We start from the raw sequence: 11033 nt of genomic DNA on the forward strand, positions 1-11033 counted from the left end.
CTTATATATATAGAGTAGGACGCGCTTACTCCCCTATACTATCCTATAATTATATCCCCTTAAGTAAATCGGGTTCTTTCTTTTATTTAACCCGGGCTTTATTACCGCTATTATATTATACCCGTTATAGTTATAAAGCGCTTACTATACTTTATCCCGTTATCCCCCTATATTCTACTAAACGATTCTAATTATTTATCTTAAGCGGCTACGCCGCGCTTACTTTACTTTATAATTATATCTTAGGTATAGCCCCGGGGTAAGGGTAAGGCTTTATAGGGGCTAGAAGGTAGTATTAAAAGCGAGAAACCTTATAATCGGGTTATTATCCTAAGTAAGCGTAAAAGAGCGGTATATAATCTAAGGAGGATATTCCGCGACTCTAGGGGGCGTTTTTTCTATTTTCTCTTTTTCTTAGGCGGTTTAAAGACTATTATTATATCTTATAATACCACGAAAATGCTATACTCCCTCTCCGCTCTATAGTTCTTAAGTTAGCTAAGATTAAATCCCTTTACCCTATTAGTGTATACCTCTTTAGTCCGCGCCCTTTCCTTTACTTTACTCGGGCACTCTTATCGTTAAACGCCGTGTACGGCCCTTTATAAGCGGCGTAACGCTTTTTCTTCGGGTCCGTCTTAGCTTCGCACGCCGTGAAGCCCCCTTAGTACGCTAACTCTTCGCCACTATAATCCCCGTAAAATGCTTTTATCGCCTAGTATTACCCTATTTTATATCCGAAGTTAAGGTATTTAAAGTATTATTATAGGGATATCTCGGGGTTATAGGGTTTACTATTATAGTATCAGTAATTAAAGAAAACTCCCTCCTTTATTACTCGCTCCGTATCCTTAGAGCGGGTAACCTTAATAGTTAGTAGCGCTATCCGCGCTACGTTATTCCTAGGTTTCTTAGCCTTTATCCGGGTAATCGCTATAGAATTCTATAATCGAAGTTCTTATAGCGTTATATCGGGGTCGTAATTTAGTAGCTACGCTATTGGTATATTCCTTTTACTATAACTTAGTATATTTTCTCTTATATTATAGCTTCTATACCGAATACGCCTTTAACCTAGTTATTCGCGTTCGCTATCCACTATTTATTCCTATATTTAAATATAATAATTATATCGCCGTTTAGGAGTCGTCGCGCGGCTATTATATCTACGCGGCGGGTAACTTAATTAACCGCCTTAATAATCTCTTATAGGGTTCGGCTTTTAAGGTCGGTCTCGGCGTCCCTATATTAGACTATTAGCTTTTAGGCGTAATAAGTAAGTATAACTTTCGCCGGTACTATCTTAATACGTTAACGATACGCGGGCGTGCTCCTTACTACCTAGGAATAGGTCTTAGGTCCTGCTACCCTAAGTAATTCCTTTAGTATACCCTTAATCGCTTATTAAATCGTTTCGGTAGGCCTTTCGGTTATAAGGGGGGGTATATCGCTACTAGGTTATTAGCGTAGCGGCTTTCCTATAATAGTCTTATAGTATTATATTTAAAGGATTTTCTGTATAAGCTATAACGCCTTATCGGCGCTTACCCTATTAGCTAGTAGTCCGGAAAATTAGGTACGTAGTTTATATAGTACGCTTTCGATATACCTACTCGGTGCCTAGGATTTTAGGGGCTCCCTTAAAGCTAAGCGCCCCGGATTAGTGCTAGTCGTTATATTCTGGGCGCTCTATGGTAGTATACTAGTATCGCGTTCGGTTATCACTACGGGCCGCCCTATAGCGTGTAGCCTACCGCGCCCTCTACGGCCTCGCTACGATATCAGTCTCCGGTGCTTATAAGGGCGTAGAATCCGAATCCGATATCAGAATTGATTCTTATCGATGATATGGCACCTTGGGGTCACTTTTGGCTTGATGATGCTCTGAGCTAAATTAAGTAAAAATATCGCTAGTCTATTATAGTCCCCCGCGCTTACTATTACCGCCCCTCCTATTACCGCTCCCGCTCCTATCGCCGCTCCTACTCCCTCCCCTATTCCTATTTCCGCCGCCGCCCCGCCCTTTACTACTAAGTTCTAGGCAGGTATAGCATAAGCTCTTAACGATATCGCCACCTCTATACATCGTATAGATAAAATACTTAAGGATATATTATAGGGGCTATAGGACTATAGCGCTACCCTCTCCCTTATATAGGCGGAGGTTCGTAGTATCTCTTATAATACTAAACGCGTATACCGTTACCTCGCTAAGTTATATCCTATTCCTGCTCCTAGTACGCCGGAGGTAGCCCCTAAGGCTATACCTGCTTCGGCTCCTCCCTAGGAGGTTATTACTCCTTTTATCGTTAATAGCGAGGAGAGCGCGGCTACCTCGGCGGCTTACTTTAAGCCGATAAAGGAATTGTAGGTAGGTACCGCTAAGGGCGGTATATCCTTATAAAAGGAGGAGTTAAATAAAAGGGGAGGTTATAGAGTAATAGGGTTCTTTAATGACCTAAGTCGTTTTTTATTTTTTACTTAGTTCCTCGCTACTTATAGATCAAGTAAAGCGGGGGTACGACCCTAATATAATCTTGCTTTTAGTCCTTATCCTCCTCGCCGCCGTGTCGGCCTTTTTTCGTGTCTATATCTCTTTCGTGTACTATTATAAAGGCCCGGTATTCGACTATACTAGGCCGTGTTTCTTCTCGAATTCGTTAAGTGCTTATATCTCCTATAGGCTCTTAAGCAGTTCCTATATTAGTTATATATAGCCCTCCTATTATACTAATACCTCGCGGACCTTACCGCGACCTCGTCTTCGCGTATAAGCGTAAAGGACTTCCTCTATTACCTATTCCTCCTCCTTATCTAGCCTTTCACGGATAAGTAGCGGCTAGGGGTTTATTATCGCTTACCCTAATAGGGGGTCGCGGTCGGCTTACTATAGGAGATCTATATAAAAACGGTTATAGATCTATAAGGGGATATCTAATTCTAAGATATAGGAGTTAATAACCTTCGTGACTTTATATTTATAGTAGAGCTAGGTAAGTTTTTTTAAGGGCCGTCGTAAGGAGTAGTTACCGATATCTGACTATATAAGGTTATTCTTTCGAACCTCTTAGCAAGGTAATACTAATAGTTTACTAACTCCTCCTAATATAGTTATATAGCGGCTATTATAGCTTAGGCGAACTAGGTAGCTTCCTAAAAGCGACTTAGTAGGTCTTACACGGAAGCCTTACGCTTATTAGTCGGCGTAGTCTAATTAACTTAGAGAGGATCCGCGTAGTACCTATATTATAGGAAAAATAGACTTATTTAAATTATTAAGTTTACCCGGTTATTTAAGGCTAGTTATACTATTAGTAGTAGCGTATTCTAATTATCTTAGGCGTAATAGGTATACGTCTGTAAATAGGCTTAGACTTTCTAGTTAATATATTTAGGACCTCCGTCCATCTAAGGGTAGTATATAGTGCTTAGTCGCTATTTAGTACCCACGAGTTCATAAAAGGATCGCTAAAAGCGGCTAGTCTAGTTTACCCCTTTATCGCTAATAATAGACTTTAGTATTCCGCGGAACCTATAATAGTATAATAAGAACCGTTTAGTATAGGCTTTAGTATCTATAATATCTATCGCTTTAAGCGTTACTAATTTTAAGAGTTAGTCGGTAATTACCTATAACTATCTATACTTACCCTTACGGGCAGGTAATAAGTCTATTATAAAGTCTATCGCGATATCGTAAAAGATTTACTCTAGTATAAGGAGTAAGCGTAATAATCCTCTTTTTATACCCCTTTATATATAGCTAGCTTAGTTTATATTATAATGCCGCACGAATCTTCTAATACCTTAATTTATCCCGGGCTAAAAGAACTAATAGGCGATTAGAGTAATAGTATTATCCCTGCCTAGGTATCCGCCGACTACTAAGTTATAGATCGCTTATAGAAGGCGGCCTTATAGCGGGTAACTTACTCCGTCTTCGTTATCCCCTAGCACCTATAAGCGGTCTTAAAATATTAGCTATCCTTAGTGATACGCCCTAGATTCCACCGGGAATACCAGGGCGTACCACGGGCGTACCACGGGCGTACTATAGTATAAGCCATAGCACGTACGGGGTATACTATAAGTACCTCTAGTGTATACTATAGCTTCCCCGGGTTATACCCGGGTTCCTATATATAGGATCCGAGGATTCTACGGGGTTTGCCCGTGGAATACTTAAGTCCTAGGGGCGCGTCCCCTTAGCTTAGAGTAGATATCTTATTCTACTACCCTTTATAGCATCCTAAGGTTACCCCTTTAGAAACGCCTGGCTCCTAGGTCTAAGAGTACTAGCTAGCTAGATATATACCTAGTTAGGGTATATTAAATAGTAATAACTAAGCTTTATATAAGGTTTACGTACCGTTATTTTACGAAAGCTATATAACGCCGCCGTGTCCGCTATAATTACTAAGTAGAATAGCTTAACCGCTTATCGCTAGATAAAAACGCCTCCCCTTTAATAGGTCTAGGCGTATAGTATATAAGGGAACTACTATCCTTAGGTCCTATACCGTTAAACGCTATCTATACCGCCTTTATAACGATTATTAGCCGTAGAACCTTAAAACTCCGAATTATAACTAACGCTAACCCCGCCGATAATATTCCCCGCCCCTAGGACCTTAAACGAATAAGGAATATCGTTAAGATAGTTAATAACTATCCCGATCTTATTAAGGAATCCCTCTCGCCCGAGGTTCTTACCCTACTTTATATTACTAAGTAAGCCTATAATCTTCTTAGCCTACCCAACACTAGCGGCGCCTTAACCTTAAGAAGAAGAACTATAGTCGCGAGATCTATTAAGGAACCTATATACCCTTAGACGTAGACTATAACGCCGGTAAAATTCACTAACGCTATAACTAAATAGCTAAATAAAGAGCCTTATTACCGGGAACCCCTTATAAGGCCCGGCCGAACTCGGGATCTTAAGGGAAAATAGCCTATCCGTCCCTTTACCGTTAATCCTAAACTTCCGACTATTAAGCCTAAGCTTAATTATAATAACGTAGGGGCGGGGCTAACCTTACTCCTTTTATGCCCTATTATAAGTATAATAGTCGGCGGATTCCTGGAAGATAAAGGGGATATACTACGCCCCCTTAGCGAATAGCGTATCGACTAATAGTCTAACTTATCCTTCCTATTAATACCAACCGCCGATACTATTTCCGATACTACTAACCGTTAATCTTTTATTATAGACTGCTATACTACTAAGTCTACCTACTATTCGCTAACCGTGGATAATAAGGATAAATACTATAGCCTAACCCTATTAAATATTATCTATATTCCCGTAACCACGAATACCGGAGGAAACTCCGGAAGCTATAAGGACTACGCCGGTTCTAATAGTATATAAGGCTATGCTATTAGTAGTTAAGGGAGGCTTTTAGGTAGCGGCGGTATAGATTAAGGATAAGGTAATCAGGGGAACGCCCTTAGTATCTCCGGTTAAAGTAGCTAGGGCGGCACGCCGAACTCGCCTAATAACTAAAGCGTAAGCCGGTAATAGCCGTTTATATATATCCGACCGGCTAACCTCGCCGCGTTTATCGTATAAAGTACCGCTAATTTCCGAAATAACTAAACGCCCCTAAGTAACTACCGCTTTAAGGCTAATAACCTCGGTTACTTTAACCCTCCCCGGTATTTCTCTACTGAAAAGGATATATATACTAAAGGAACTAAGCTTATCTTTATAGATATTTACTATTTTACCGATATTATTAAGTAATATACTAGTCTAAGTCATAACTATAAACGAAGTATACCCCGTAGCCTACCACGGTACCTCCTTAGTAAAGCGTCCGTATAGTTTATAAGTCTTAATATAGGCTGCTAAGAATTCTTTAATAAAGATATTACCGTGGCTAACTGGATAAAGGCTTTTTAGGAAAGGTTTAGGCTCCCGCGTAAGGAAGCCGAGTATAAGCTACGCCGATAAAAGTATACCTTAGAAGATATAATACTCCGCCGCGATATCCGTGTATTCGCCGATAAGATTATTCGCCTAGCTAAGGCCGCCGATAAGCCTAAGGAAAAGCTCCTATCTATTATCTAGGATAAGCTTAACACGAACCTAGCGGCTACTATAGTATAACCTAGGCCTTTTATCCGCTAGATAAACTTTATAACTACTCTTACTGATTAAATACCTAGATAATACCGGAACTATACCTAGGGAGGTTAGAAGCACCTTATTAGCCGTTATAGCCTCCTAAGGACTAACCGGGATACCCATAGACTATACAGGGCCTTACCTAGTATTTACGTTTAGCTACCCGCTCTATAGTATTATGACTAACGGTCTAGCCCTATACCGGAATACCGCCGTATACTATAACCTAACTATCGCTCCCCTAGTCTAAGCTAGTTCCGCCGTAACGATTTACTATGCGCCTTACCTACGCTAAACGCTAATCGCTTCGTAAACGATAAGAGTTAACGCCTACTAACTACTAACGCGAATAACTAATCTAGCCGCCGATTTTAAGACTATCGCTAAGAGAGATTATAGGAACTCGTCTATATAGCTACTAAGGACGCTATAGGACCCGTATCGGAAAATAACGCTAACGCGGAGCCTAAAAATAAATACTATTATTAGGAGGAAGACTCTAAGGGTTCCGTGGCGTTATATAATAATAGCGCGGATAATAAGAAAGCGAATAACTATACTAGGTTATTAACGGACCCGGTTTTATATCTAAGTATTCCGATCTCTATTAGATACGCCGAGAGTATAGTAAATACTATACGACTATAAGATCTAACGCCGAGACCCTTTACTATAAGAAGTATTATCGTTAGCGGTACTTACTAGTAGACTAAGGTCGATAGGACTCTCCCCTAATTAACGGCGTTTTTTAGGAAATACAGGATCCTGCTAAGGGTCCCTATAAGTATATATACGCCCGGATCTAAGCCCGTATAATACGCCCTGTCCAGGCAAATCCCTGGCCAGCCAGTACTATTAGACCTAGGGCTTCTAGGGTTTAAAAGGGCGACCTTTACTCTAGTATATAAGGGTAGAATAAAGATATCTTCTCTAAACTAAGGGGCGAAGCCCCGAACTAATATATCTACGGGGGAACCCCGGGAATAGTTCGGCTCAGTAACCGTAGACCCTGGTTCTAATAGTAGACCGCCGTGGAACACGGTTCTAATAGTGGACCGCCATAGAACACGGTTCCCGTGCCTTATCTAGTATCTATAGTGCGCCGTGGGCGTATCACCGTAGCACGCTAATAGGCGAGCCGTTCGAAATCTATATTAACTTAGGAGCCTCCCGCTACATAGTAAGCTAGTAGTTCCTTAGTCGATTTCCCGATAAACACGTCGATTCTACTAAACGCGCCGTTCTTTAGGGTATAGGATCGATAAAGACCCTAGGATAAGCTACCTTTACTATACTAGTTCGTGGTATAGTAGGTAAAGATACGCGGATTAGCCGCTTATACGTAAGAGCCTGGATCATTCCTAGGCTTAACGTCGGTTTACTTACAGGATAAGAGTTTAATTATCTTAATAGCCTGGATATCCTTAATATATAGGACGCTACTTATATTAGCGCTTACTAGGATCTCCTAGTATTAGCTCGAGTATTTACTAAACGCTTACCGGTCTAATAGAAGCTTAAATCCGCCGAGGAGACCGTGATTTTACCCTAGTAGTATAGATTAGTTCCGATTTAGAAGCGGGATATTAATATCGACTTTATAGAGTTTATACCCGATATCGCGGGATCTCTTAATTTACTCCTACGGGATTAATTAAGTATACTAATCTTTAACGCCGGCGACTAGCCCTTAGTTATTCCACGAAGCGTTAGACTAGGCCACGTTAAGCCCTTTTACGTAGATAGTTACTTTTACGCTAAACGCGATAATATACGTAATATCTTAATAAAGCGTATAAACGCTATAGAACCCCTAGCGGAGGCGGCGAAAAGCGATCTTTTCCGAGGGTATATTACGCCTAAGGGGAGAATCGGTATCGCTAAAAGCCCCGATACCCCTATAAAAACTATTAAGGAAGGCGTGTTAATTTACCGCTATAAGGGCCGGATTATCCGCCGTTTCGCTAAGATTATACAAAGGTACCCTAAGATATAGACCGATTAAGGCGTTATTGATATACCTCCTAAGGAATATATACGGATCCCCCTAATTAACGGGTAGTATAACTAAAAGATTAGTTAGAAGGTATACCCGCTTAGCTATAATGATAAGTAGTTCCTAGATAAAACCCTTAATAAGCTCTATAAGTAAGGATATATAGAATAGCTAACTTAGCCTACGCCTTTTAGCGTACCCGTATTTATCGTATAGCGTACCGTAAATAGTAAATATAAGGGTAGAATAATAGTCGATCTTTATACCCTAAATAAGGTTATTATTCCCGACGCGTACCCTATACCGTTATAAGATAAGGTTATCCGCCGCCTTTATAGGAAAACGTTTATTTCCGTGGTTAATACCCGAGCCTTCTTCTATTAATTTCCGGTATATAAATCGTATCGCGAGCGGTTTACTATTATCTTATACTAAGGATAAGAGCGTTTTAAGGTCGCTTTTATAGGTTTCCGTAACTCCCCGGCGTATATCTAGCAATATATAGATAAGCTTCTTTAGCTATATAAGGATTTCGCCGTAGCCTTTATTAACGATATCGTGATTATATCGGACTCCGAGGATAAGCACGCCGCCTACCTAGAGTCCGTTCTATCCCTTTTTAATCGTAAGAGGATCTTTATCTCCCTAATAAGTCTTTTAGTATATACCTATTAGTTTAGCTACTAGGATTTAAGGTTAACGCCCTTGGCCTATCGAATACTAAGGAATATATAGCGGCCCTCTATAAGGTACTACCCCCGAAATCTCTTTAAGCTCTTAAATAATAGATCGGTATAATAGGTTAGCTTCGGCACCTTATTCCGCGGTTCTCTTATCGTATTAGCCTATTATAGCGCCGGAAGACCGCTTTTCTCGCTAAGGTATAGAAGCTAGGAAAGGATACGGGCTAATTATAAGGCGTATACTAGGTGTACCGTGGTTAAGTTAACTACTAAGGAGTTAGCCGTGTTTAAAGATATTACGGATACGCTTACCTCTAATATTTATCTCTTTTACCACGATCCCACGAAAATCCTCTTTATCTAGCTAGACGCCTTTAAGGAATACGGATTTTCCGCTATACTCTTCTAGCTTATTAACGAGTCCCAATAGCTTATTAAAAGAACCGTCCGTAAAACCTTAGTCCGCCCGGTGCTTTATATTAGTAAAGGGCTTAACGCCGCTGAGTAGAAGTACTGGCCGACTAAACTAAAGGTTACCTACCTTATATAGGCCGTTCGTAAGACTTAGACTATTATTTAATCTATTTACCGAAATCCGACCGTTATTCTAATAGACTACGCGGCTACTATAAGGATTATAAAGTCTATAGCGCTAGCTAGTATAGATAAGACCCGGTTAAATATAAAGCTTATTTTCTTTTCCGAATTCCTTAGCTAGTTTTAGCTAGACTGCTATTATATCCTTAGTAAGACGAACGTGGTAGCCGATACCCTATTAAGGCTCCTTACCACGGATACGGGGCTTAGCCGTGGCCTCTAAGGTATTTGTACCCTTTTCGCTTCCGGTGTATAATACAAGGAATACTATAGTGCGGTGGCTACCGCGTTTTCCTTAGACTTTAAGTCTAGTATTGATATACTTCTGACCGAGGGTGTGAAGGTCTTCGGGTACAACTACTTAGTTATCTATAAGGCGACCCTCGGCCTTAGTCTAATCACGGCCGGTATAGGGGCGTATACCTCTGAAGAAATCTGTAACCTATATATGCGTGGCGGGCTTTAAACCGGTATCTTTATAGCTTTATAGTAGTAGCTGCTACTTATCTAACTACTCCCCGAGCTTTTTAAGGCTATTCGTAGGATAACGAGTATACTCGATATACTTTTTATGGGTATCGGTTTAGCGAGTGGCTAGGTACTAATCCGTATCGCGTTTAACGGCTTCGTACACCTCGTGAGGTATGCCTCCTTATAGTAGTTATCTACGGCTTTAGTCGATAGTATTAACCTGCTAGGTTAGTATAGCGTTAATTCCTTTTAGGTAGCTATCGTATTAAGCTTATAGAATCTTCTAGCGCGCGATTTCGACGTCGTACGCCTTCTAGCCGGCCTCCGTAAGGTTAAGATATTATATAGGGGTACGCTTAGGCGTTATAGAGGAGAAAGAGTCGTAATTCGGTATTATAGGCTTTTCGGGCGTTTAAGTCGGATCGATTAGGCGGAGAAACCTCTATATATTATTATAGGTAGTAACCGATTCGTATAGGCGTTGTTAGAGCTCCTAATCCTTATGGGTTTTATACGTAATAGGGCTGAGATACGATATCTTAATAGTTATTTGTAGATTAACACGCTATATCGGCGTGGCTAGATAGCTTCTTAAATCGGTAGTAGTGGTAGAGGTAAAAGGTAGGGTATTCACTTAGTAAGTAAGACTCTTAATTATTAAATAAAGCGTAGTTAAAATCGTCACAAAATAGGTCAAAATTTGATTAAGGTAATTATGTATAATTATAACTCTCTTAGACCGTCAGGGAAACGCTGCCACCGTATTTTATATAGTGCAGATTCTGTAAGCGTCGACCCGGATTATACTCTTGGCAATCCGGCCTATTACGTAACCGAAAAGACTGTGGTCTGTTCGACAAACGTCGGTATTGTGAAGCTAGACGTTGTGGAGCTTTTTAGAAATCACGGGAGGAAGAAGAACAAAGAAAGGAAGAACCGAACTGTCGTATGGGCAGGACCACGACGTGGTCTATAGGGGATCCAGGGGGGATCCACTCCCTGACTAAGGGCTTCGGGCCTCGAGCATCAGGATATGACAGGGGCGGATACCGGAAAAGACCGGATGGGATCTAAATGATATAGTACCCATAACAGAGTCTTCACCACCTAAATTAAGGGTATAAGAGACTCACACAGATATAACTTCACA

Source organism: Sodiomyces alkalinus (assembly GCF_003711515.1).
Source record: "Sodiomyces alkalinus F11 unplaced genomic scaffold SODALscaffold_6, whole genome shotgun sequence".
NCBI lineage: Eukaryota > Fungi > Ascomycota > Sordariomycetes > Glomerellales > Plectosphaerellaceae > Sodiomyces > Sodiomyces alkalinus.